At 47.4% G+C, this 25,164-nt stretch overlaps 1 protein-coding gene across 2 annotated transcripts in view; it reads left to right on the top strand.

Annotated features, from left to right (window-relative positions):
* The first annotated feature begins 17,385 nt into the window (after positions 1–17,385).
* The window catches only part of BCAR3 (BCAR3 adaptor protein, NSP family member), a 116,692-nt gene continuing 108,913 nt past the window's right edge, over positions 17,386–25,164 (top strand). The window contains exon 1 of one of the 2 annotated variants that reach the window (XM_079934114.1): positions 17,386–17,414. The gene's annotated coding sequence lies outside the window, so the exon portion shown is untranslated. Of the gene's footprint in view, positions 17,415–17,599; positions 17,794–25,164 lie in introns of those variants that run through there. The other variant, XM_079934113.1, reaches the window with a different exon arrangement.

Below are 25,164 nucleotides of genomic sequence, written 5' to 3'. Positions count from 1 at the left end.
TATTCCCAAGGGTACTGCAGAATTCTTGAAATTAAAAACAAGGTGGGAGCAGGCCCTCTCCTTCCTGTGGGAGTAGCTGAAGCAGAAGCGCTGGAATACGATGCCCGGGGCTCCTAGGAGGGCTCGGAGCTCGTCGGTTCCGTGCCACTGGCCAGTGTGTGTTTTCCAAGGAGGACCTGGGCTGTTATCTGACCTCCGTCTTAATGAAGTGTCGTGGCCCACGGCTGCCTCTGAGGGAGCGCTGGGGCTGGAGCCGCAGAGACAAATCAGGGACAGGGCACATCATTTTTCCACCAGGCAGGACCTGGGCCTCAGCCAAGGGACTCCACAGACTTCTGCAGCAGCTGGTGGCCACGGGAGCCACTTCCATTGCTCAAAGCCAGGTGCCAGGTCCGAGAACCAGATCAGCTTGCTGTGCAAAGCTGGTCACGTACCTCCCCTGACCCTGGGCCTGAGCTGATAAGTTGAGGGCACAGAGAAGAGACAGTCTGCAGCTGTTTTTCAGATTTTTCTAGCCCATGTGCTTGGATTTCTGGTCAACGTTCTCCCTCCCTACATAAAATCTGCCCCATCCTCCCACCCCCCTACACACACCACTACATCTAGACACATACTTTCTTCCTATAACGTCAAACAGGAGTCTCAGACCGTGTAAAGGAAGTATTAGCAGGGGTGCGGCTTCAGGAAGGCATCTGTTGCGGTGGTGTGGATGTGATGGGAGTGGGATGTGTACAAGGGCATGTGTGTTGGCCCCAAGACTTTCCACCGTGACGATGTCTCCTCTCAGGTTCAGGTGGGAGGGGTCAATGTCTTTAGGAAGGTGAGGTTTCTTTTGTGGACAAAGCGGTGTGTCCACTGCTCACCCCACCCCAAACCACAGGTTCACGCCTGGCCTGGGTTCTTCATCCAGCCCCTTCCCTGGGCCAGGTCCCACCCTGCCCCCGAGAGTGACTCAAGTGCTCTCAGAGGAGAAGATGGCAATGGGGCAGGTATCAGGTGGATGACTGGTGTCTGGCTCAGGGACACAGGAAGTGATTCTTCTGCTTCAGGCGCCCACTGCCTGATTGGTGAGTCACCAGAAGAATGTTGGGCCCCAGGGCAGCCCTCTGTGTCCCTGTCCTTCAGGGCCTGTAGACACAGGAAATAGAGACAAATTCATCTTCGGAAAGAGGCCCTGGGGACAGGCCCAGAAAGTGGGCATAAGGGGGGCAAAAAAGGCCGCCAGTGTCAAATAGGTCCCCCCCGCCGTGGTCCTGCCCAACCCATACTCCACACCATGCTACTCAGTCTGTACCGAGTCTTTTTTGTCTCAATGACTTTATATTATTTTGCTTTTTATAAATGTTTGTTCATTTTGTTTTCTCTTTTTCAAAATACTATACCTGTGTGAAGAAATGGCCCATGCCAGGAATCTGAGGGGCTGTCCTCATTGCCCAGCTGACCCGACACATGTGGGGAGATGGTTGCCTGCGGGGATGGGTCCCCTAGTTTCTTCTATTCCAGTGGCAGGAACTTGTGGCCAAGGGGCAGCCCATCCCTCAGGGATATTCCTCCTTCCCAGAAGGCACATTGTGGGTCAGGCCCCCTAAGGGAAGCTCAATAAAGTGCACCAGTGACAGCGGACAACACACCCTGTGAGCTTCTTTCAAGGAAAGTGAAGGATCCCACGAGGACAATTATATCTACGGTTATTCAGCACCTGCAAGTGCCAGGCCCTGTGCTCAGTGCTTCCCTGATGTTATTGTGTCTAATTCCCCAGGGCCAGTCTAGGAGATGCTCTTATCATCTCCATTTTTCAGTAGGGAAACTGGGGGCCAGAGAGAAGCAGAGCGATTTGGGAGGTCACACATCCTCCAGCGGCAGAGCTGGTCCTCAAGCCCAGGTCTGGCTGACTCTGAAGGCTGCCTTTGTACCCACCACCCCGGCTGCCTCCGCCTTGACACTGTCGGCTGCCAGCTGCCCACAACTCTCCCTCCAAAACCGCTTCCCTTCCCCAAAGTCCTGAGAATCAAAATCCCCTCCATTGATGTAACTTCCTGTGCAATCTGCTGAAAGATCGCTCCCGACCGTGTCCATTTGTTCTCCGCAGGAGAATCCTGGAGGGGAAAGATTATCAAAATATTTGCTGGCCTTGCAGGAGGTGCTCAGAATCATGGCCAAGCACCGCAGGATGTGGGAGGTGCCACCGTCCCTCCTGACTTCTGTTTGTAGCTGGCTGCTGAGCAGGGGAGAGGGGAGCTATATTTAGCCTTCCATGAGCCCATTAGGGATACTCCAGTACAGTACAGATGTCAGACAGATAATAGGTATTTAAGAATTCTCTGGATCGGAGCGCTAGCTGGGATCTAAAATCTGAGCCAAGTGAAGGGCAGTTAGCGCACTGCTGGAGCCTTGGGTGCATCGGCGCCCCTAGGTGGTGGCATGAGCCCTGGGTCCCAGTCAGAAGACCCGCATCTTGCCTGGCTCTGCCCTTGGACTTGTTTCCTCACCCCTGAAATGAAGTCAGGGGCAGCGAGGAGAGACGATCTTTGGGACGCAGGGCAGCCCTAAGAGCCAGGCTGTGTGAGTCTGATTACAAGTCCCCACCGTAAGAGCTGGGAGACTTTGGGCAAGTGCCGTCACCTCTCTGGGTCTCAGTTTCCTCTTTTGTACTTTGTGTGCATGTGTGCGAGGATTACAGGGGTCTCCACGTAATGTCCCTGGAGCGTGCTTGGCTATTACGTAACAAGCTCTCAGTAAACATTGCTATTACATTTACGGCCCCTCCCTGCTCACATTTTAGTAACTAAACTGTGGGTCTTACAATTGTTCCCCGAGAGATGATGCTTTGGCTGAGCAGGGGGTTGAGAAACTGGCTGGAGAGAAAGAGGTTGCTTCCTTGCTGGTTCATATGTAATCAGCTCAAGAGTTCTTCCACCCACTCCTTCTCCCCCTCACAAGGTGCAGCTTTAATGCAATGATTTCACCTGTGTAAAAATCCTTGGGGGCGTGGTGGGAGAGGCAAGGAGTGAAATTTCCCCCGAGAATGTTCTGGAAGTATGAATAGGAAGGGAAATTGTAGGGAGATTGGCTTCAGGTGCTAAAGCAAAACTCCTCAAGCTTTTTCAGTTCCTTTTCACTATTTTGAGTTTCTCTCTCCTCAGGGGAGAATCTTTACAGGTGACACGCTCTGTTGGTTAAAAAACCACATGTGTAAGAGGCAGACAGACCAGGAAACTCAAATGGATCCCTAGAGCTTACTAGCTGGCCAGGGAGATTTCTTCTGTCTGAAGTTCAGTTTCTTCATCTGTAAAATGGAGATAATGATATTTATCTTATAGGGTTGTTGGAGAACTAAATATGACCGTGTATGTACAGCATAAACAGGGGCTCAGAAAAGCTAGCTCCCCCTACTTGACCTTCTCTCCACATCTGTGTCTAAAAGGCTCCTCCACTGTGCCTAAAAGGCTTCTCACCTTCTCAGAAGGTGAGAAGATGTACTCACCTTCTGTCCCAAGGCAAAAAGGCAGGAGGCAATCCCCAGGTTCCCTTACATCGTGTGTTGTTAGCTTTCAGAAAGGGGCTATAATCCTCCTATAAGTTCCCCTGGCAGGTTAGAACCCGTGGAGTTACAACCAGGAGTGGATGCTGTTAAGGAGAAGCTGTAAATAGGAAAGGAACAAAGTGGGAAAACTCAACAGCCTCTTCTCACGTGGCATTCGGCCACAAGCTGGTGGCCTCGCTCTCCAGCTGAGGGCTCCGTTAACAGCTGAGAGCAGCGGTGGTCACAGGTGGAGTTCAGGAGAACATCTCTTTTTACTAGATGTCCTCCAGCCCATTCAGGAATGGGTCATTAGGGTTTAGGTGGCTGGGGCCACAGTCATGAATATATTGACCTTCTTTCCTCTGGCCATGGGGGCCTTGGATGACTGGAAGTGGGAAGGAGGGAGTGGGATGTTGGTGAAGGGGTGACAGGGAGGGGGAGGACACAGTCACTGGGCCTGGGAAGCATCTCAATAGGCTGAAATTCTGAGCCCCCACCTAGTAGCCCCCACCTAATTTTGAACTGTCCGTGCCATAATCCACATTTAGCAGGCCATTTGGGTATAAAACTGAAGCATAAGAAGCAGGTTGCATTAGAACTATGGAAGCTTGTGTGATGACCAGGAAGAACAGACTGAGTTCAGGACCTGGATACATCCATTTTCAAGGTGGCTGGAGAAAGTGGACCCACAAGGAAGACAGACTGGAAAATGTGCAAGAGGTAGGAGGAGAATCAGGGGTAAATGATGTCTCAGAGGTCAAGGGGGTAGAAAGATTCACGAAAAAGGAAGTGGTCACCAGTGTCAAACGTAGCAAAAAGGTCAATAACACAATGTCTGAATTGTGTCCACTGGATCATGTACCTTGCAAATCACTGTCAGCCTCGGAGAGAATAATTTCAGTGGAGGGCCTGGGGCAGAGGCAACTGCAGAAATTCAGAGCCTTTCGTGAAAGAAAGAAGAGAGATAGGATGGTAGATGACGGAGGAAATGGAGTACAGGTGCAGGTCACTGGAGCTGGGGGGGGTCAATGTCCCTTGAGCATCAGAGGTGCTGTCACAGGACAGGAGTGTGTGGCTTTGAGGACTGTAGCCGGCTCTGGTTTCCATCCAGAAACCATCCAAGTTTCCCAAATGTGTCTGATTATAAGGACACATGGTATCTGGTTAAACATGGGGTCTCCTGGTCTCCTACTCTCCACCTGGATCTTTCTAATCCAGACCTCTAGGGAAGGACCCTGGGGATCTGCAAGGTCAAATTTCCCAGGTGATTCTTATGATCAGGCAAGTTTGAGAACATTGATATCAGGGCAGAGAAGAGGGCTTTAGAGAAGCATCGATGGAGGGGAGGTTTGGAAGACACCTGTGAAAGGAGCAGGGAGAGATGGGCCAGGTAATAGGAGAGCCCTGGAGAGGGGTGAAGGAGAGGATTCATGAGCAAGGGTCCGCCCCCCACCCCCAGGGAGCTCTACTGTGAAAGAAGTGTAGCAGACTCAATTTCTGGTGTCTTCATAGAGAAGACCTAATAGTGTGCCCTGGAACGTGAAGAGCTGAAACATTTGTGGGTCTGGGTTTGGATCACCTCTCCTCTGAGGAGTCGTCTCAGATATAAACACGGTGGTTGAAACTTAGATCAGCTCGTTTAGCTCTCTTCCTTTGACTGAACTTCCTGTCCATCTTTCTATGCCTTTATGGTCTGGCCCTCAGGTCCCAAGAGCAGATGGTCAGTACTTGTCATCTGGGTTTCAAATGCAAAAATGCTTTATTAAGTTACCTCATCTCTGTTTCCAAACAGAGCCAGTAAAAAGCCCATTCTAAAAAGGAGTTTACACCATCCCGCAAACTTTATGGGCTGCGATAATCCTCTGAGAACCGGGGTGGGTCCCCTTTTCACCCCTTGGTGATACATGAAGGGCGTCTGGAATCCTGGATCGGGCACCAGAGGAGCGCATAAGTGGAGGTGACAGCCCCCGGTGTGGGGCTACACTGTACCCCACTCCCTGTGTGTATCCCTCACCTGAAACACCACAAGGAGCCAGGTGAGGTTGAAGCAGCCAGTGTGGAAGGAGCAATCTGGGCTTTAGAAACCCTGTCCAATCTATATCCCTCTAATACTTTCTAGACCTGTGACCTTGGGCAACTTAACTTCAATTTCCTCATCTGTAAAGGAGGGATAATAATACTAACTCAGGGCACAACCATGAGGATTGAACTGCCAAACCACGCAGAGATGCCAATTGTAGGTGCTCGAGCAATGGGCAGGGCTGGTCACCATCGGTCACTATAGACTACACTCTGCACTGAGGGCCCAGAGCAAATGGGAGAGGACAGTGCAGGAGATGGGAGGGAGTGTACGGGGGGGTGGGGGTGAGGAGGGAGGGTCCCTGGACTTCCTGTTGACTAGTTTCTGTCTCCTGTAGTTACTAAATCATCGCGGTCTGTGTTGACAGAGCATCTTACCTGTCCTTTATTTTACCTTTGTTACCAAAGGTGGTAACAGTATAATATTATTTCTTTATAAAGTGTCTCAAGGTCAGAAACCACCTGATCTGCTGTCCCCAGCACCTTATTTTCGGGGGACACTCTCTAGGTGTTTGTTAGCGGTGTAACGTTAATGGTGTAACTGAACAAAGAAACAGAAACCACAAGTCTAATCATCTGAAGCACAAGTCCCAGGAAAGGCCAACATGACTCAGTGCAGAATATGTGAGGATTATTCACTAATTTCCTTCCATGTGGCGCGTTTGTCACTGCCTGGTCACACTGTGAGGAAGCACTCCTGTCACACCCTCCGAGTTCTTGGGCCCTGAGCCAGACGAGGTCACATGGGGAACACACAGGGGCTTGAACTTCCTGGAAATGCTGACAACTGCAGTCCCACTCCCATTTAGACGGGTCCTTCCAGCGGGAGGAGGATAGGGTAGCACATGGTCTTAGCTCCCCTAAGCCTAGAACAGGGAAAAGGAAATTTCCCCAGGCTGCCCAGGGATGCCCAGGATGACTGCTAGCACTTCCCCTGCTGGAGGGTTGCTGAGCCAGGGCGGGGCCTCTGCACCTGTCACCTGGGAAGCTGGTTAAAATGCAGGTTCTGAGTCAGTCTGTCTTGGGTGGCGCTGAGGTTCAGCATTTCTGACAAGCCCCCAGAGATGGCGAGGCTGTGGCTCCCAGACCACTGAGGGTAGGAAGAGCTCAAGGACAGGAGGCTGGGACTTTGTGACTTACACCTGTGACCTGTCTACGTGGTTTTCTGCCATGGGGGAAATTCAAGAGTGTGTGGAGGTCCAGACTATGGTCCCAATACACTGGAGACTCCCACCCACCCCCATCCTGTGTCTGAAACTCTGTTCAAGAGTCCAGTTCACAAATATCTATTGAACACCTACCAAGTGCCAGGCAGTGAGTTCAAGTCTTACTCCAACCCACCTAGCTTGCTTCTTTTAAGAATCACGTTGCTATTCCCCACCCCACGAGAAATTCAACCCAAACTCTCCTCCTCGCTCTAAGAAACAGGGGTTCATGATGTGATGTCGGCAGTAATGTCAGGGAGTCCAGTCGAGGGGTCATCACATCTTAGCCATGTTAGCTTGGCTAGTTACTCTGCCTCTGTGTTCTCACCTGTGAAATGGGTTTACTAACCTCTACCTCTCTGGGTTGCTGAAAGGATGAACTGAGATGTATGTAAAGCTCTTAGTCCGGTGCTGGGAAACACAGCTGACGTCGTTCAAATTTAGGCTTTGTTTCCTCCCACAGAACATTTGGTGGTCTGCTCCTTGTTGCAGATACTTATGCCAATTCCAGGGTGCTTGACTGTGTTCTATTTGGTAACCTCAATACCGTCAACAGGGCCACTCAGAGGAATTCCAAATGGTCACCACGTAAAAGGAGTGCCCCTCACCAACCGAGTGTGTGGAGGGGAGGGGGGTGATGAGGAGGGAGGGGTTCACGTGAGGAAGGAATCAGAGAAAAGGAAAGGACCAAATTGATGACCTTGGCCAGTTTTCCAACTTGCAGTCCCAGCTGTTCTGCCGCTGGGGTACTGAGGTATGTGGTAAGCACCTCATTACCGATAATGCAGTACCACAGACTCTAAATCATTTATTTAAAAAATAAACTGGTGGATACAAGATTGTTTTTATGATAACACTGTTTTCACACGTTTGTGTTCCAAAGGGCTTTTAAAAATGTTTAACATTTCATCATGGCATTTTTTAAGCATACACAAAAGTAGAGATAATAGCATAAAAAACCCAGCTTTAATAGTTACCCACATTTTAGTAACCAGAGGGTGTCTTGAGTGAAAGAGAAAGTTGTGAGATCACACCTCATGCCCTGAGCTCGCACACCCCTTGTACTCACTTGGGAGTGAGCTGTGCCATGTTCATGTCTGGTTGGAAAAAAGGTCAAGAACTCTGGCTCTTTCTGAACCATTTCTTTTATTTATTTTTATTTTTTATTTTCTTTGCGGTACGCGGGCCTCTCACTGTTGTGGCTTCTCCCGTTGTGGAGCACAGGCTCCGGACGCGCAGGCTCAGCGGCCATGGCTCACGGGCCTAGCCGCTCCACTGCATGTGGGATCTTCCCGGACCGGGGCACGAACCCGTGTCCCCTGCATCGGCAGGCGGACTCTCAACCACTGCGCCACCAGGGAAGGGAAGCCCTCTTAACCGTTTCTGGTCGCCATCTCTTCTCTCTGGAGAATGGTAACGACCCCGACCTCACAGGGATTGGTCGAGCCTGAAAAATGGGTGGCGGGGTTGGACCCTCACAAAAGGAGAGAACAGTCCCTCCTTGGCTCCTGCCTGACCTCCGGGGCTTTTGGAAAATAAGGAAGGATCAGGCTGAGGCAGGAGGCTGCCAAGCGGAGAGTGTGAGCAAGCGCGCACTCTGGATCCTCCCCCAGCTTCCAGCAGACACGTGCCTGTGGCCCCCTGTCTCCTCCCAGATGGGCTTGGGTCCCGTTTGGTCGAATGATGACTGCTGTTAAGTTAAGGGCTATAAAGGGCAGAGAGAAAGGGATAGGGTAATCTGACCCTGGGCTGGGTGGACCCCACCCGGAGTGGGTCTGTCACACTTGTCATCTCTGAAGTGTGGGCAAGGCCCTTTCCCACCCTCAGCAACACTGCACATGAATTGGTGGCGCATTTCCCCCCAGTGGTACTGTTACTACCAGACTCTTACCACTTCTCTAGCACTTTCCTTCTGAGAGGCTGCAGTCACCACTTCCCCACCATGGTATCCCGACACCAACTCAGTGGGATTTGTGAAAAGAGGGTGGATGTGGAATTAGAAAGTCTAAATTTCAGTCCTGCCTCTGTTATCTAATTGGCTCAGTGACTTTGGACAAATTCCCGAGACTTAATACCCTCATTCTCAAAATGGAATGGTGCTCTTTTACCCCAGAATGATCTCAAAACTCACATAAATATTATGAATTTTGTTTTCTTAACTGGACTGACTGTAGGCAAAACTGTGAAAACAGTGACGTGTTAATTCAGCACTTTTCGTGTCCTGGGTCTGAGCCAGCTCCCCCCTTATTCCCAAGTCCTCCTTCTGCACTTACCTTGAAGCATCAGATGCTGTCAGGCAGCCAATCAAGAAAACAGCCAATCAAATGATCAGGCATTAAAGGACTGGTAATTTAATCTTAATAGAGGAAATAGTCTATCAAGTACTTGCTAAGTGCCTGGCGCTGAACGTATCTGTGTAGTTCTCATAACAGTCTCATGAGGTATGCGACGATCATCTCCATTTTACAGATGGGGAAACAGCTAGAAGTAAGACACTTGCTAAGAATCCCCCAACTAATCAGGAGAAACTGGGATTCAAATGCAGGTGTTTCGGATTCTAAAAGCAGTGCTACTTATTTATTTACATCATCTTTTTGAGGCACTATGATCTATGAGCACAAAGTCTGAGCCAGCTGGCGTGGGTTCAAAGCTCAGCACCTTTATATCTCTCTGTGTGACCTGGGCAAGGACTGAGTCCTTATCTATAAAAAGGGATAAGAGCAGTGCCACCTCACAGGATTATTGTCAGAACTAAATGAGTGAATATACATAAAACTCTTAGAACAGTACCTGGCACATAGTAAGTGCTGTATAAATTATTTTTAATTATGAAAGCAATCAGTGCTCACTGGAATAAATGCAAACAGTTTAGGATAACATGGAGGGAAAAGCAAAGTCCCCTCTCACTCTCCTGTCCACTTCACCCCTCAGTCTGATGGAAGGAAGTTCTTCCAGATGTTTTGTACATGTAAACACATGATCCCACACAAGTAACAAGTTTGTTATATTTACATGAATGCGGCAGCTTGCTTTTTTCACTTAATAATATTTCACAGATACCTTTCTGTGTCAGGACCTATAGAATTACCTCATTCATATCAGCTGCATAGTATAGGTGTGCTATAATTTAGCCATCCCTCTGCAAACACTTTTTTAAAACTGCAAATAATGCTGCTATAAATATCTTGGTATGTACAGGTGAGTGAGCATTTGTGCAGGACAGATTCCTGGAAGTAGAGGCACTGGGCAAAGGGCACATTTAGAGCCTGTGTTCTGTTAAGTCATCCATTAAGGATTAACATTGTTTTACAAAAAAGAGGATGGCAGAGTGAGGTCAGCGCCTCACACAAAGGAATGAGCAGCTAAAGATAGAGTTCTAAGTGATAAGATTGCTAGGAAGACTTTTTTTTTTTAAGATGGTAGGTGTGAGAGTCTTAGCCACATCTCACAAACCATGCTCTTGGGCTGAAGCCCACTCATCTGGAAGGCCAACTTTGCTCTCAAAGATTGAATGAGTACATCCAAGTAAGTGAGGTTTTTCCGTCAGCCTGGCTTCTCCTGTATAGGGGAGCTGGTAGGTTTCATGCTCCCTTCATTTGCTCTAACTGTCCAGGTTCCTTCTTCTGCACTAGAATAATGCTGGCAGAGTTCACCTCCACCTGCCACTGGGCAGTCTGCAGCATCTAAACTGAGACCTTCCCCACTGTAACTCAAGAGGACAGCCAGGTGACCATTGCACTAGGTTTCACATACATTTGTTTCTTTGTTCTTCATTTCCATAGTAAAGCGTTTCTTCTTCAAAACTTCTCTTCTTTATTTTCACCAGCATCAAGAGTCTGTGCCCCATCCCTCCCTCCTCTGCCTTCCCACAGCACAGGAACCTCTGTTGCAGCCAATCCTTCTCTCTGTACCTGTGCTGTATTCCCCCCAAGGACAGAAGTTCCTGTTGATGTACTCACCTTCATCTCTCTCTGGGCTGGTGATAATTTCCATATGGTAGGGCTCAATGAATTGGTTTTCTAAGTGACATTTTTTTTTTTTTTTGCGGTACGTGGGCCTCTCACTGTTGTGGTCTCTCCCGTTGCAGAGCACAGGCTCCGGATGCACAGGCTTAGCGGCCATGGCTCATGGGCCCAGCCGCTCCGCAGCATGTGGGATCTTCCCGGACCAGGGCATGAACCCGTGTCCCCTGCATCGGCAGGCGGACTCTCAACCACTGCGCCACCAGGGAAGCCCTAAGTGGCATTTTTAATAATAAAAATAATACATGCTTACTGAAGAAAAAAATGGAAAGGGGGAGCTGTGTAAATAAGGAAATTAAAATCACCTGGTATTCCATAATTATCCAGAGGCATTTTAGAGTATTTCCTTCCAACTGTTGCATAAGTTGAGAAGCTAATTAATGCAAAGCTGCTCATCTGATTAAGGAAGTAACTGGGGACGAGGGTCCAGAGTTTGGTGAACAGGCAGTTCAAATGTGCACCTTGTATAGAAAATGAGCCTGTTACCAAGAACTCCATCGCTTTTTCACTCACTCACTCACTCACTCATTCAGTAAGTATTTATTGAGGATCTATCGAAATGTAGCCGTCCTACAGTGACTTCTCTAGCCAATATGACAGGGCATTTACAGCCATCATACAGGCCTTTTGGAAGCTGAGTTGACTTCTCTGCTTGGTAGACTGGGATTCCCATGACACCGAGTCCATGGCTAACTCTTCATGGGCCAGGAGCCTAGAGGGTGAGGCTTCAGAAAATACCACAGCATTTGCTGCTCTGGTCCATGTCAGAGCTGCCCCTTCTTTGGGTCAGTGATTTATTATATAGTAAACTCAGGGAATTCGCAGTCTCTCTTTCTGTGATTGTTCAGGTTCAGATTTTCTGTTTGGTCTTCATCAGTGATAGCTTAAGCATCTGTTTTTCCTTCCTTGTTACCATTTAGAGCTGGGCAAAGCTGAAATTTTAGGAGCTATTCTTCCTTAAAGTGCATTTTGCCCAGTGCATGCCCCAGCTACCTGTTAACTAATGATGTTATGGGGTGAGGCTCAACAAATTACTTTGTGGCAGGAGGGGACCTACTCCAGGGTGAGTACTCCCTGACAAAGCCTCGTGTACTGCCCTGAAGTCATCAACTCCAACTCACTGGCTATGTTGTCCTTCTTCTGTCTCTCTAGTTGAAGCAGCCCAGGGTTTTGCTGTCTAAACATGAATGTGGAAGCTAGCTGTAGACTTAAAGAAATTTGAATCCTCAGATTGTTTATAACACAGCCCACATCCATGGAATTATATTATTTATCTTATAGGAAGCTTTATGATACAGTAGGAAGATGAAAGGATAAACAGTCTAGAGGCCTGGAGTTCATTCATTCATTCAGTATATATCTACTGCCTGCCAATCATGTGTGCCAAACTAGGAACAAAGCAAACGCAAAACCAGACTTGGATCTTAGAGACTATAGAGCAACAGATGTTAAACAAAAATAACAGAAATAAATGTGTAATTATGAACTGTGACAAATTCCAGGAAGGAAAGGAGACGGTAAGACACATATAATCAGGGAATCTGCCCTGTTCTGAGTTTTAGGGAAGGTGTCCCAGAGAATAAGACATATGAGCTGGGACTGGTTATTTAATTTCATGGTGCCTCAGTCTTCTCATCAGTAAGATGGGGTTAATACTACCCCCTTTGACTCACAGAGACATTGTGGGAAGAGTAATCATATACATGAAAGGCTTTGAAAAATGCTCGGTGTACCTAAGAGTGAGCACGTTGCTCTCCAGCCAGCGGCAGCTGTTCTCTGGCTTCTACATCTGTCATCAAGCCAGGCATTACCCAGGTACTCAGCCTGCAGACCTTTGATCATTCTCCTTCACTCTGCGAGGCAGCTGGGTCGGATAGACCTGGGGTTTGCCTTGGTTCTGCCACTTACATCTAGAGTGAATTTGGGTAAGTTACTTAACTGCTATAAATGCTGCTATAAATGCTGCTATAAATGCAATTTGCATTAACTGCTAAAACTCACTTTTCTCATTTGTGAAATAGGGGCAGTAATAGTACCAGTTCACAGCTTAAAGCTGGTAAAGCACTCAGCATAGTTCTTGGTGGTTGTTACTACTAAACCAGTTGTAGCTACTATTATTGTCATTGTTATCATTGCTAATAATTAACTCTTGCCATTTATTTCTTGGTAATAACTTTGGTCCTTAACTTCCATTTCCACTGCCCCCAGCCTAGTCAAAGCTCTTGTCATGTGACAGTAAGGCTATGGCTATAGCCTTCTAACCAGTGTCCCACCTTGGCTCTCACTTCTCTAGTTCACTCCTTATGGCTTCCGGAATGAGCTTCCTAAAATAACAGGACTTTATGTATATCACTTGTTTTCTTTAATATTATCATTGAGGACATATTTGCAGTTCATACCACAAAGAGCTAAGCTTCCTAATATGGAAGGGGGTCCTAAAAAAGTCATAATAAAAAGACCTACAAATAGATAGAAAAACAGAAGTGCAAATTCCAAAAAAGAAAAACAAATAGCTACTCAACATGAAAAGATGAGCAGCCTCACTTATTATGAGAACTGCAAATTTAAATTGCACTAAAATTCATATTTTACTTACCAGATTGGCAAAAATTCAAAAGTTTAATACCTTCTGAAAAGAATGTGGGGAAATAAACGTTTTCTTATATTGCCGTGGTGTGTAAATTGGTTCAGTCCCTATGGATGGAAATTTGGCATTACTTATCAACATTACAAAAGCATATACCCTTTGACTCAGCAATTTTACCTCTGGAAATTTATCTTACAGATATACTTACACATACCAATGACACATGTTCAAGGTTATTCATTGCAGTACCGTTTGTAATAGGAAAGGATTGGAAACGACTTAACTGTCCATCAATAGGGCACTAATGGAATAAATTCTGGTACATCTCTTCAAAGGAATACCGTGCACTAATATGGGGAAATCTCCAAGATACATTAAGTGAAAAAAATAAGCAAAGTGAAGAACTATGGGTATAGCATGTTACTTTTTGTGTAGGAGTGGGGAATAACACACACACTTGGAGAAATTCTGGCAGGCACACATATTAAAAACAGTTGTTACCTATGGTGGGAGGGGACTGGCAGATGGGAGAAAGAGTTAAGAGGGGGACTTTTCACTGTATACCATTTAATATATATATAAAATGGTGTGTGTGTGTGTGTAATTTGTGAACCATGTGTAATATATGAACCATATTACCCAATCAAAATCTTATATTAAAAATACTCCTATGGGACTTCCCTGGTGGTGCAGTGGTTAGGAATCCACCTGCCAATGCAGGGGACACGAGTTCGAGCCCTGCTCCGGGAAGATCCCGTGTGCCGCAGAGCAACTAAACCTGTACGCCACAACTACTGAGCCTGCGCTCTAGAGCCCGTAAGCCACAACTGCTGAGCCCGCGAGCCACAGCTACTGAAGCCTGCTCACCTAGAACCCGTGCTCCGCAACAAGAGAAGCCACCGCAATGAGAAGCCCACGCACCACAATGAAGAGTAGCCCCAGTTCACCACAACTAGAGAAAGCCCACGCACAGAAGCAGAGACCCAACACAGCCAAAAACAAATTAAAAATTTTTTTAATTAAAAAAAAAACACCTCCTATTGCTCATCCATGAATGCATTGATCACCTACTATGTGCTAGGCACTGGGGATACAAATGTGAAAGTAGTTGTGATGTGGTGGAAAGTCCACTGAACTTGAAGTTAAAATATCTGATCAAATTCTGACTCTGCTTCTCACTAGCTATGGATCTTGGCACATAGTAGGTAAACAACAAATGTTTGTTGAATGAATTTGTAGTTGAAATTACTTAATCTTTCTGAGTCTGTTTCCTCCCATATAAATCAGGATAGAGATGCCTCCTATCTCACAGGGGTATTGTGAAGACAAATAATAGGATGTGTCATCAGTTCTAGTAATAGTTAATGAGAACTATTATATGCTAGGCACTTCCACATTTATTATTTCCTTGACTTCTAACATTTATTTACTCACTCATTCGTGAGGAAATAGAGGGACTGAGAGGGATAGTGACTTGTGCAAGGCCTCTCTGGATGTAAGTTGTCTTCTAGTCTTTATTGCTACCTCGCCATGGTGCGTCACTCAGTAGAAACTTTACCCATAGTAGGTGCTCAGGGAATTTTGAAAATCAAGAAAAACCAAAGTTTTACCATTGCTCTCAGTGACACTTCAGAGCAACAGGAAGTCAGTAAATGTCTTTCTAATAATTCAGTTTAGAAATGTACCAGCTAGTCTGTTTGAAATTCACTGCACTAAATACTTTGGGAAGATCGAACAAAAATTAAAAGTTTATGCTTCTAGGGACTTCCCTGTGGTCCAGTGGTTACGACTTCATCTTCCAATGCAGGGGGTGAGGGTTCGATCCCTGGTCAGGGAGCTAAAATCCCACATGCCTTGGGGCCAAAAAACCAACACATAAAACAGAAGCAATATTGTAACAAATTCAATAAAGACTTTAAAAATGGTCCACATCAAAAAATCTTACAGGGCTTCCCTGGTGGCGCAGTGGTTGAGAGTCTGCCTGCCAATGCAGGGACACGGGTTCGTGCCCTGGTCCGGGAAGATCCCACATGCCGCGGAGTGGCTGGGCCCGTGAGCCATGGCCGCTGAGCCTGCACGTCCGGAGTCTGTGCTCCGCAACGGGAGAGGCCACAACAGTGAGAGGCCCGTGTACTGCAAAAAAAAAAAAAAAAAAAAAATCTTACAAAAACAGTTTATGCTTCTAATGAGGCAGGGAAGATAAAGACGAACCCACAAACACACCCATAAGGAAAAGGTAGAAACTGATTCTTGAGAATGCTGCATTTAGAATCTTGCAGCCTTGCTGATGGTTCTTTCTTAGGGGAATGAAAAGGATACAAAGTATACCAACATGGCACAATTTAAAAAATATTTTAATTGGAGTAAAACATATGTATAGAGCAGTGCACAAACCAATCAATTTTTATAAAATGAGGGATAGTTATTTTTTATTAAATAGTACACATCTATGTAACCAGCACCTGGATCAAGAAATAGAATATTACCAGCACCTAGAGACTCTTCTGGGTTCCCTTTCCATCACTACACACCCCTCAAGATAACCACTATCTTCACCGTTAACATCATAGATATGTTCTGGCTGTTTTTGAACTTTACATGTACCCATTTGTGTCCAGTTTCTTTCACTCAACGTCATATTCATGAGAGTCATGCATCTTGTTGAGTGTAGACATAGTTCATTCATTCTTATAGTATTCTACAGAGTTTCTCTCTCTTCTGTTAATGGACATCTGGGTTGTTTCTTTGGGGCTGTTATAAAGAGAGATGCTATAAGCATCTTTGAACATGTCTTTTGGTGAATATGTGTATATGTCTTTTGGTGAATATGTGTATATATCTTCGTTAGGTATACAACTAGGGATGGAACTGGTAGGTCACAGACTCTAAGTTAATATAGTAGATAATGCCAAACAGGTTTCTAAAGTGTTATACAAAATTCTCTAATTTTAGCTATTCTGGTGGGTGTGAAGGGAGATCACATTGCAACTTCAATTTGCATTTCTGGGATAGTTAATAAGTTGAGAACCTTTTCATATGTTTTTTGACTTTTTGAGAAATGCCTGTTTATCCCCTCTTGAAAAATGCCTGTTGAAATATTCTGCCTATTTTCAATTAGGTTTTTCTGCCTTTTTCTTGCTGATTTGTGAGTGCCCTTTATATATTCTATATAAGTCCTTTTTTTGGATATGTGTAAAGCACTCTGTGGCGTGCTTTTTCACTAATGGTGTCTTAGAATGAACAGGAGTTCTTAATTGTCATGTTATCCAATGATCAGTTTTTTTCCTTTATGTTAGTGCTGTATATGTTTAAGAAGTCTTTGCCTACCTTAAGGTCATGAAGATGTTTTTTGATATTTACTTTGGATGGTTTTATTATTTTACCTTCTACAGTTAGAGTTAATATCCTTCTGGAATAGATTTTTTTGGTATGGTATAAGGTAGAGGTCAAGATTCTTCTTTTTTCTCCATGTGGGTGTTCAGTTGATCCAGCATCATTTACTGAAAAGACAGACCACACTTTCCCCAGTGCAACACATCAGCATCTTGAATGTAAATCAAGTGACCATATACTATAGGTCTGTTTCTGGTCTCTCTATTCTATCGTCTATCCTTGCTGCCAATTACTTTTCTACAGCTTTCTAATAGGTCTTTATATCTGGTAGTGTAAGTCCTCCACCAGACTCCAATTTTTTACCCCACCAAGCAATCTAGTACTGGAGTGCCACTTCCACCTCCCACTTGGCTTTCAATATGTCCAGGTGGGTGTGATTGATTTGCTTGTTCCCATGGCTTGGTCATCTGTGGTTACCTGGTCTTTATCCCATCAAACCCCTTTAAACTGAAAGCCAGCCTGGTGTCTGCAGACAAGCAAAGCAGATCTGCTGGGTAATGAAATAGCGCGGGGAGGGGAGAGGAGTGGATTAGGTGGGGTTGTCTCTCGTGAGGCGTACATTGAGGAAGTGGTCGATCTACACTTGAGGACTGGCTTCTCGGGAGGTACGAAGAGAGCCAAACTCTAAAATCCGGGCAGAGGAGGGCAAGGCGAGGTCAGCGCATGTAAATGTCGCGGGGGGTTCTGCAAGGCTGCGCGAATAGGCTCGCCGGGGTGGGGCCGGGAAGCCGCAAATCACCAGTTGAGGGCCGGAGTGCGCGCCGCCGGCTTAGAGCCGCTCCTGCAGCTGCCGCGGCCGGGGCTGGGGCCTGGGCGGGAGCGGGAGCCGCAAACGCCGGGCGCACAGAGAGCCGCGCGCGGGCTTCTCGGCCGGCGCGCCCCACCGATCATGAGCGGCTCCTGCTCTGGGAGCAGCCGCGGCGCAGGGCAGAACGAGCAGCGCCTCTGAGCCCCAGCCGGAGAGCCCGGGCGCCGCGCGGGGAGGTGAGTCTCCGCCGCGTGTCCCGCGGGCGTGCGGCTCCTCTCGGGGCGCCTCGGCCTCCCCCTCCCCTTGCAGGACAGACTGGGAAGTTTGTTGGCGAACTTCAGGCTACTACTTCAGGAAAGTAGAGCCGGCGCACCCCACCCCCAGCCGAGTTGGCGATTGGGGGCTGGAGTGGCTGAATGGGGGACCGGGCTGCTCCCTTAGGGGCCTCTGAACCGGCTGGGATTCCCCAGGAGGGGCCCGCGGCGGGAGGCGGGAGGCGACGTGCGGCGAGCATCTCTGCTCTTTGCTCTTTAGCGGCATCTTGCCGGGCGCTGGCCTCTCCGACCCCCTGCGCATCCAGCCGCGCCTCCTGGTCCCATCTCTCTCTGCCCCAGAAGCCGGTGGGGGTCGAGGGATGCGAGGGCCGGGGAGGGGGAAGCCCTGGGCTTGGAGGAGGCGAGTTTCTCCACTAATCTCTTGGAAAGTTTGCAGAGAAAGCTAAGGAGCCCGCCCCGTAACTGTTGACATCTCCCTCCCTCGCTCCCTTTGTTGAGAAAGAATGAATAGTTGGTTGTGTCGCTCCCACTGCGTCGGAGAGGGGAGGGAAGGGGAGGTGAAGGCTGGGAAACAAGGGACGGTGGGCGCAACAGGCAGGAGGTTCCGGTCTCAGCCCGTCTTTCCTTACCCGCTAAGGCTGCCTCCACTTTAAAAGTTTGATCAGGTGTAGACACTCGTCGGGGAGAAGTCAAGTGGGCTCCAAAGCAGCTGACGAGCCGGCGTGGTTTTTGGAGGACTAACAGTGGGTCGTGGCTGGGGGTTGGGGGGTGGAAAACTCTGGTTTTGGTTTTAATTCACTTGAAGCAACGTGCGAAGGTGAAAGATTGCTCGCCTAACCTCATGTGTGCTTCCACCTAAAGCCATTAGCTGAGATAGAAAGTAGAGCCATGCATTCAGAGATTCTTTTAAACCTTGACCCTTATATACCAAGGCTAGCTACACTGATCTCTCCAAGGAAAACACATCGGCGGAGGGGAGGTCAGTTTGAGGGCGGATAATCTCCCTGCTTGTTGCCAAGGAGCGAAGCGAGATCCAGGGGGAGCCCTCGGTGCTGGGGGCTGGGCTCAGAGAGTCCCAAGTAGCAAGGGGCTGCCCAGTTAATAACGGGGGGAAGCCACCGGCCAAGCAGTTGTACATGAGTGTGCAAGGGGACGTATGGAATATAACGTAAACAACTTGCCATGCCAATGGCTCCCTCATTCCCTGACTCCAACTTTCCCTAAACTGCCTCTGAGAAGCCTGACATTTCCAGAATGACTAACCAAGATCTCAATCTCCTATTCATATAGAAAGGACTGCTTGTCAAATGGATGCTAATCTTAAGACCCTTATCATGTAGATCCTGTGCTGTGTTGCTTGAAATACAATCCATGGAAGAATTATTCATACTTCAATCATCTGGCTAGACTTCATAATTTACTTCAAAATAAAGGGATACTCTTAATTCCTAAACCCAAGCAAAACTTCATTCTTAGCGGATAAGCCAATTTTATATGTGTGGTTTTTCCATCTCCTCTTCCTGTCTGCCTCTGCAGAGAAGATATAAAACTACAGATCTGGATTGTACATTCTCTGTCATGGTCATAATGGGGCAACGAGGAGGTTACGTTTCCAGAGTTTAAAATATGATAGAAAGTTCTTAAAGCCCACATCAGATGACCATCTGTAAATTTAACTTGAAAATATCTCATTTCAGAAGTAAAATAGAAAAATTCAAACAAGTGGGCGTCTTATCTCTGTCTCGACTTGTGTGTGATCATCAGTTTCTTTGAGACATCTTTATAAAGCAAGTGAGTCAGTCCTGCTGTTCACAAGCATTTCAGAGTACAGCCGCTGACCGGGGTCAGGAAGGTAGCGCATAGGTTGGGAGTGTGTCGAGCTCACTCTCATCCCTATCAGGATTTCAGCTCTTTGAACGTTCACATGGGTCTCGAGTTTTCATATCAAGATGTAGAGTCTTTGACCTTTGTATGTATTTCAAGGTCTTGTATTAGACTGAATCAGGACACTGTGTCTGTTTACCTGCACAGTAGAGAGAGGGGAAGTCGGATGGCCAAAGTCTTACCTGGGCTTTTATTTAAAGACGGCATATGAGCTCACTTAGTGTGCCTGTGTATCTATGCTCACATTCTACTTGGTTTGCTGTTGTTACGTATATTGCTCTAGGTTAAAACATTTCCCTCCTCACCCTTCCTGGTTGCAGTCTTCCCCAGAGCAGTGACTTCATTTGTGAACTCTCTTTGTGATAGGGATACAATTACAAGCAAGACAGACATGGTCCCCGCCCTGCTTAGAGGAGACCTGCTATTTTTTGAATGCTTGCTGTATGTCAAGGGCTTACATACACAATCGTATTTACTTTTCACAACAACTCCATGAAATAGATATTGTTAACCCATTTTTACAAATGAGAAACTGTCAGAGAGGTTGAGTCACTTGTCCCAGGCCACACAGTAAGACATTGGCACAGTAGGGATTTGAACTTGTGTCTTACTTCAAAGCCTTGGTTCTGAGTCAACCCATGTTTGATTTAAAAAAATTAAATAGTACATAAGAAGTACATAATGACTAGGAACATCAAGACAGAAACATCCCCAAGTGGAGAAAACATGGGAGCCAAAAACTCGAGACTTGAACTTAATCTCCACTGTGCTCTTCCAACCACATGTTCCCACCTCAAGACCTTCACATTTGCTGAATCCCCTGCCTGGAACTCCATTTGATCCTCTCTTACTGGTTCCTTCTCTTTTTTCAGGTCTCATGTCATTGTTACCTCTTCAGAGAGGTCTTCCCAGACCACTGTAGTGTAAAATAGCCCTCCATCCCCAACAAGTGTATTTTATCATGTCATCCTGTTTCATGTTCTTTAGGGTACTTACGACTGGGATATTACCTAGTTTGTTGTCTGTGTTGGTTGGACTTCCCCATCACAGTGTAGGCTCCACGAGATCAGGACCTCATCTAGCTTTTTATATCCTCAGCTCTAGTACACTGTAAACTCTCGGAGACTCTCTATTGAGTGAATGAACGTTTATTTTCCTTATCTGGAAAAAGAGAGGGGCTTGATTCTCTGAGATTCCATCCACATATCATGTGCTGAGATTCTGCCTAGTGGTCAAATGGGGTTGTGGTTCCTCTGTCAGAATGGAAAGTACGTACCTTGAACCTAGATTCCATGCGCTTCCACCCCTGGATTTCCTCCAGGTTCCTGGAGTCTAGAAAAAAATAAAAGTGAATAAAACTCAAGTAGGAAACAGAGCAACCAACAGACTGCAAATGAGTTTCTTCCACCTATAATTCTCCCTGCCATTCCCTGCCCCGCTTTAGTGTTTTTGTTGTTGTTGGTTGTTTGTTAAAAGTTAGGTCTCTGGCCAGGGCCCACCTCCCCCATCGTTGGATCGATTCAAGCTTGACATAGGGCCCAGGCTGGAGCCAGTCTTTCCAAGTGACTAGACACAGGGCAAGGCTGTACTTTAAATGGGAAAGAGTCCCAAGTTAGAGGCAGCAAGTTGTAGAGGAGAGCCTGGCCTGTGTATTTCCAATTTAACCGCAGCTGAGAAATTTAACTGTAACTCTGGAAACTTCAGCTTGGATGATCTCCCTCTGGTAATTAAACCCTACTTCACATCCTTCAGGTCAGCATCCCTTCCTCCGGGAAGCCTTTCCTGGCTGCTAGATTAATCTAGGCCCCCAGTCCCCACTCTGCGTGCTCCCACGGCACTGGGAATCACCAACACGCATGGTCATTACTTACTGTCTGCTTCCTTTGCAGGGTAGGAACCTCGTGAGGATAGTCGTTTGACACCGTTTCCAACACCCACACACAGTCCCCACCACCCAGGAGGCCCCCCTTAAATGTGTGTTGAATGAAGAATGAATGAGGGAACGCTTCTTTTGCCTGAGTGATGCTTTCTCATTGTTATTCTATTCTGTTACCCAGAAACTAATCTGGGTGCCAGTTGCTCTGTACCAAAGAAACTCGCTTACCTGGTGGTCCTCAAACTTGGCTCCACAGTGAACAATAAATACTAGGGGAGCTTTAACAAGACTGGTGCCAGGGTCCTACCCACCGAGATTGTAATTTTGTTGGTCTGGCTCACGGCTTGGGTGTCGGGATTTTAAAAACTTCTCCGAGGACTCTTATGTGCAGCCAGGTTGAGAGCTGCCGATTTAAGTTTTCAGAATTTATCCCTTGCGTTGGTCCTTACAGGCTTGAAGCAGCCCAGGTGGGAGAGGGCAAGGATATAATTCATGGATATTGTATGGTTCCTGACAGTTTAAGAGGTATTTTCACAACTGTTATCACAGCTGATAATAACAAGCGGAGGGATCTACTCACTGGTTTAAATATTCCCTTTATGTTGATGACTCTTAAAAATCGACATCCTGTCCTGGCCCCTAACTGCACATACCAGTATCTAGCCTGCTAGACGGAACTGCCCTCCTGGTACCCCACACTCAGCAGCCCCAGTGGTGAGCTTGTTACTCTCTCGCCTGCCCGCAGGGGTTCCCTCTTGTGCTACTCAGTGTGTTACAGCATAGCCCTGTCCTCCCTTGGCTGTGGCCTCCTTCCTCCCAGCCAGAGGCCTCGAGCTTCTAGCCCCTCGCTCTGCCCTTCCTTTCCCTTCCCGTGGCCACTGCCCCAGGTCGGAGTCCTCCATCACTCCTTGCTGGCTTGTTGCTGACTGACCTCCCCACCTCCCTTCTCTCCCTCCAGAGTGACCGGAGCTCCCTACCCAGGCACAGACTGGATTCCGTCCCACCCTTCCCGAGCTTCCCTAGTACTGACAGTCAGGTTCAGACACCTCAACACAGCCTTCAAGATTTCATGGTCTGGTCCTAAGCTGTGCTTCTTCCAGGAAATGCTTCTCAACGTGACTCAAGCCACACTGCGTGACTCAGTTTCCTGAGCCTGTAGGGGCACTTCCCTGCCCTTATGCATCTACTGTTGTCGCATTCTCTTGGAGGGCTTTTCCCTACAATTTTCAGCCTTTCAAAATCCTTCATCTCCAGTGATGCCCTCTCTGAGATCCTCCTTGAGCCCTCCTTGAGCCCTTTTTTCAAAATTAATTATTCTTCACTCCAGCATGTTAAGGGTCCCATTGATGACTATATTACAGTTGACCCTTAAACAACACAGGTTTGAACTGCATGGGTCCACTTACACACAGATATTTTTCAATAGTAAATACTATAGTACATGGTCCGTGGTTGGTTGAATCTGTGGATATGGGGGAACCATGGATATGCAGGGCTGACTATAAGTTATATGCAGATTAGCCCCTCATTGTTCAGGTGTCAACTGTATTGTCTCTTTGAGTTCATAGTCTGGGATTGAGGCTTATGCATCTTTGTTTCTCTGAGTCTCTTATCTGGAGTAGGCACTTAAATGTTTGTTGAATTGAAAATAGGAAGGGCAGTGTTAACATCCCTTGAGAATACACTGAGGTGAGGGTAGCTTGCTGAAGGGCATTCTGAAGCACTTCGGCTCAATCTTGAAATAGATAGACCTTGGATAAGCAGAGAGGAAACAGGCTACTGGAGACACTGGAGCCAGGGTAACTCTGGTCCGTCGTCCTAGGCTGAAGGTAGACGTGACCAACACTGTGGGCCTTTGTACACGAAGAGGTTCTGTGGGGGGCTTTGGGCCTCGCCACCAGGTTCTTGGGAATGATCCAGGTCTGTCTATAAAGAAGGAAGGTGCTGATAGCTGGGACAGGTGAGAGTTCATAGCTGTGAGTGTGTGCGCAAAGGGTGAGGGAATCCTCGTCCGCTTACGCCACTGTGGTCAGGCTGCGAGGGCTGGGGAGTTTGGTTTCTTTTTTAATAACGATGATTAACATTGAACAAGTGCTGACAGTGCACCAGGTACTGGCCAGACCCGGGAGGGGCCCACGTGGGAACTCACAGTCCATTGTCTGCACCCGCTGGGAGGCAGGCCTTCTGTGTGGTCCCAGTTAGACACAGAGCAGACAGGCCTCAGAATTACCAGGCTTGGCAAAGAACTGAGGACAGGGTTCAGATTATATGCCTTGCGTGGAGGGTCTCCTTCCACCCAGCTGCCGGCACTCGGGTGTCTGTCTCTGTTGTAGAAACAGTGGATTGTGTGTGTGTGTGTGTGTGTGTGTGTGTGTGTGTGTTGTCATTTGCTTCCTTTGCATACCCTGCTGTCTTTGTCCTGGTTCCACCTCTTACTCTACCAGCTTCTGGAGGGCTGTGTTCTTCTTGGTTGTCTCCAAGCCGCATCCCAAGTCCCCAGTTCCTCTGTGGAACTGTCTCTGCGGTGGTGCTAGTGAGTGATGATTTTCACTCAGCATCGTTCCCTTTGCAGTGGAAAGGGTGGTCTGTGAGGAATGGGTGCTGCAAGGCTTGAGAAGAGACCACAGTGCAAAGAGATGATCTCCTCACCAGGCTCGGGGAAGACCAGTGCTTTGCGCTTAGCTACACAGCCGTGATCTCTAGACCAGTCTGATACCACGACTAGTGGTGCACATTCTGGACCCTTATGTCTCCTGGGACTAGCCCGAATTTTTATTCAGTCTTGTGTTTCTTTATCTCTATATATTGGCCTTTAAAATGTCATATAATTTGGCTTAGATCAAAACCATAGTTTGTTTTTTAGGGGGCGGAGGTGCTAACTCTGCTCAGGGTGAGCATTTCTGCTAGCGTTCATAGCTGGGAACAACTGTCGGGGCTGCTTTTGCACAGAGCATTTCCTTTTCTTTCCATGATCTGTGCCCCCCAACCCTATTTTCTCTTCCTTCTCCGCCCTTCCCACTCTTCCCTGACTATACAGACACCCATGTGCATTGCTCAACCCTGCTGGTGGCAAGCAGGTCCCTGACCCCTCCGGGGGCTGGTTGTACATGGAGGTCCCCCACCCCAGTGGCTTTCCTCTCCCGCTGAGCCCCTGATGTATGGAGGAGTAGCCCACCTCCTGACCCCTGACCCTGGCCATCTTCGTTAATTAGCGTACATTGATTTATTTATAAGCAGCAGGTCTTTGCCAGAAAGAATCTGTCCTGTCTCTCTGGATAGCACAACTGAGGGGCTGGTCTGGCGCTGAAGGCGTTCTAGCAGCTAAGGAATTCCAGTCATCTTCACCTGTTCTTATCGTTTACAGGGTGGTGGGAATGCATGAGCTAATTATCTAACATATTTGAACATTTTCTCAAATGCATTTATTACTGAAACTTGAGTCTTTCCTCAGTATTCTTTTTTGTTAGTCATGCTTTTCCATCGGCTTCAGTCATCTGAAGTAATAAAATGGCTCATGTGCCTCTAAAGTCCCTGAAACGTACTTGCCCTTTTCCATTGGCGGATCTGCTGCC

Source organism: Stenella coeruleoalba (genome assembly GCF_951394435.1).
Source record: "Stenella coeruleoalba genome assembly, chromosome: 1".
NCBI classification, from domain to species: domain Eukaryota; kingdom Metazoa; phylum Chordata; class Mammalia; order Artiodactyla; family Delphinidae; genus Stenella; species Stenella coeruleoalba.
Note: the sequence above shows the minus strand (reverse complement) of the source record. Positions and strands in the feature narration are given on the sequence as shown.